Source organism: Schistocerca gregaria, chromosome 8 (genome assembly GCF_023897955.1).
Source record: "Schistocerca gregaria isolate iqSchGreg1 chromosome 8, iqSchGreg1.2, whole genome shotgun sequence".
NCBI lineage: Eukaryota > Metazoa > Arthropoda > Insecta > Orthoptera > Acrididae > Schistocerca > Schistocerca gregaria.
The window spans coordinates 318,851,006-318,854,725 of NC_064927.1; the positions used below are offsets into that span (position 1 = coordinate 318,851,006).

The following is a 3,720-nucleotide window of genomic DNA, read 5'->3' on the forward strand; positions in this document are numbered from 1 at the left end:
ATTTGGTAATTGAACATTTGTAGTTGTCTTGTCATTCTTCTAATGGTATTTTTGCAGAATTTAATTGCTGATGTCTTGTATAGGGGTTTGACAATTTTGTGCAATTATGAAGATTTCAATTTCCAGAATGAGATTTTCACTCTGTAGCGGAGTGTGCGCTGATATGAAACTTCCTGGCAGATTAAAACTGTGTGCCCGACCGAGACTCGAACTCGGGACCTTTGCCTTTCGCGGGCAAGTGCTCTACCAACTGAGCTACCGAAGCACGACTCACGCCCGGTACTCACAGCTTTACTTCTGCCAGTATCCGTCTCCTACATTCCAAACTTTACAGAAGCTCTTCTGCGAACCATGCAGAACTAGCACTCCTGAAAGGAAGGATACTGCGGAGACATGGCTTAGCCACAGCCTGGGGGATGTTTCCAGAATGAGATTTTCACTCTGCAGCGGAGTGTGCGCTGATATGAAACTTCCTGGCAGATTAAAACTGTGTGCCCGACCGAGACTCGAACTCGGGACCTTTGCCTTTCGCGGGCAAATGCTCTACCAACTGAGCTACCGAAGCACGACTCACGCCCGGTACTCACAGCTTTACTTCTGCCAGTATCCGTCTCCTACATTCCAAACTTTACAGAAGAGCTCTTCTGCGAACCATGCAGAACTAGCACTCCTGAAAGGAAGGATACTGCGGAGGCATGGCTTAGTCACAGCCTGGGGGATGTTTCCAGAATGAGATTTTCACTCTGCAGCGGAGTGTGCGCTGATATGAAACTTCGGTCGGGCACACAGTTTTAATCTGCCAGGAAGTTTCATATCAGCGCACACTCCGCTGCAGAGTGAAAATCTCATTCTGGAAACATCCCCCAGGCTGTGGCTAAGCCATGTCTCCGCAGTATCCTTCCTTTCAGGAGTGCTAGTTCTGCATGGTTCGCAGAAGAGCTTCTGTAAAGTTTGGAATGTAGGAGACGGATACTGGCAGAAGTAAAGCTGTGAGTACCGGGCATGAGTCGTGCTTCGGTAGCTCAGTTGGTAGAGCACTTGCCCGCGAAAGGCAAAGGTCCCCAGTTCGAGTCTCGGTCGGGCACACAGTTTTAATCTGCCAGGAAGTTTCAAGATTTCAATTGTTCGTTAATAGTGTTTGTCGGGAAGCATTTTGTGTGAATAGTATTGTTGGTGATAAAGTGTCATATTGTGTGTAATTTTCATATAGGGACGAGTTTTGTATGTTTTGTAAATGATTATGCGATCGATGAAAAAGGCAAAAATGATAGACAGTGAGAATGACGAAATTGTTAACATGGCGAACTCGCCAAAACATGAGAACAGTATAATGAATAATGAAGTAGAAAACAATTTAAAAAGTCGGGAAAATAGTCCGGAATCAGTTCAAAATTTTTATCAATCAAAAAATTCACAGAATACGAGATTAACGATAGAAGATTCTGAAATATTATCGAACACAGATAGCTTTACGGCTATGCCGAAGTAAGTTAGTTATATGGGAAATTTTAGGGGCGAAAAGAATTTTGAACCAGTTATTATGGAGTAGTTGATGGGTGCTATATTAAATTTGACAACGCGGTTAGAAACTGGTATGGGAACAATGGAAACACAGTTAAGATCTGAATTAAAAACAGTGGGATCACAAATAGGAACATTAAAACTGATATGGGAACAATGGAAACACAGTTAAGATCTGAATTAAAAATAGTGGGATCACAAATAGGAACAATTAAAACTGAGATGGAAACAATGGAAACACGGTTAGACTTACGAATAGGGACATGTTTTCAAAACATGAAAGGTGAATTAAAGAAAGAAATTACAGAAGAAGTACAACCGATTTTGGATGCTCACAATAATAGATTAATTTCAATAGAAATCAGACAAAAGGAACAGGATAGAGACATTTGAAATAAAATATTTTCTTTAGCTTCATATATATTGACGAATAATACACTCTGATCATTACAACAACCCCAATCCAACAACAATTGGTGTCTTGCCTAACAGAACAACTGCACACGACATGGTCACAATTAGTACTCTAACTACGGCTACCTCAGAACTACTACTGCCCTCGTCAACTTCTCAGCTGCAACTGCCAGTGGAAGCGGCTGAATAATACTCTTTGGCGCAATCTCTGGCGCTGTGACTCAGTGCAGCCACCTTTTATATGCCTCTCCACCAGGGGCTAGAATTTGATGGTATTTTTGCCAGCATTGGTGGTGAAAATACCACCAAATTCGTTCAAAAATATACAGACAAAAATAAAAGATAATATTAAATAAGTAAATACCACATAACTAATTAAATTTTGGCTTTGCACTGGCCAAGCAAACAAGAGAGCGCCAGGCGCGCGAACTTGACAATAATCGACATTGGGACGGGGGCAGACGCGGTAGGTCTTTGTCGCCACGAGGCGAAAACTTTGACTACAAACACTTTTTAACTGTTCGGAAATTTAAGATCTTTCGCAATTCTAAGAATGACATACATCAATATTCATGGTTGGATCAATTTATGTACGCACTTCCACCTAATTGGCGACGTCACAAACTGGAATTTATGTGCGGCTATTTATGTCCTCAGGGGATTTGCTACACTAAGTGAATATGCGCCGTAGCGAGCACAGGGCCTCGGGCTGTAGTGGTGCTATTTCCCTTTTAGTTTTCTGCACCGCTGCCTACTCTTTTACTATTCATTGCATCTATCAAAACAACTCTTCAACTATCAATCTATCTAGAGAGTCGGGTAAAGAATAACTGGATATAACTGTTTTACTCAATAGTGATTTCGGAAATTACCGTTTGGACTTACTGTATCTTCAGCAGCATTCATTCGTAGTTTAAACAAAATTTTACATTTTTATCTCCCCGACAATTTTACTTCATATGTTGACGACATTCTTATTGCTAAACGTTCTTGGAGTGAGCACAACAAAATTTTGGATTCATTATTACGTATTTTTGCAAGAGTTACAGTGAACTTGGAAAAATCTGAATTTGGTCGTTCTCAGGTGAAATTTCTTGGTCATATTATTTCTACAGAAGGTATTCTTCCTGATCCAGAGAAACTAGACGCTATTCGTAATTATACTGTTCCTACTACAAAACGTGATGTTCGTAGTTTCCTTGGTGTCTGTAATTTTCTTAGTCGTTTTGTTAGATTGGACAATTTGGCCACACCTCGTTTATGTGAACTATCTGTAAAGAATTCTAATTGGTGTTGGGATGAGGAAGCTCAATCAGAATTTGAACAACTTCGTGGTGCTTTAGTTGCTGCTCCACTTCTTTCACATCCGGATTTATCTAAAGATTTTTGTTTGGTGACGGACTCATCATACAAAGGCCCAGGTGCACACTTATTTCAAGAGATAGAAGAAAACGGCGTTGTAGTACAGAAAACTATTGCATTTGGAAGTCGTGTTCTCTCTAAATGAGAAAAGAATTATTCGATTACGGAACTTGAAGCAGTGGCTGTTGTATGGGCTTTCACAAAATTTCGCATATTTTTGTATGGCAGACATACTAAGGTTTACGCCGATCATCGAGCTCTGGAAATTCTTATGTCAGCAAAATTAACACGTGGAAGATTGTCACGATGGTCGCTGTATCTGCAGGAATTTGATTTTAGTATTGTTCACATACAGGGTTCTTCAAATATTATTGCTGATGCTTTATCACATGCACCTATGGGTTTGAAACAAAGTGTTGAGAA

General features: G+C 40.5%; 1 non-coding gene across 1 annotated transcript; it reads right to left on the minus strand.

The window, feature by feature from the left end:
• Window positions 1-491: 491 nt before the first annotated feature.
• On the minus strand, window positions 492-566 carry Trnas-cga (transfer RNA serine (anticodon CGA)). Its single transcript has one exon. It is a non-coding gene; the product is annotated as a tRNA-Ser (tRNA).
• Between the last annotated feature and the right edge of the window lie 3,154 nt (window positions 567-3,720).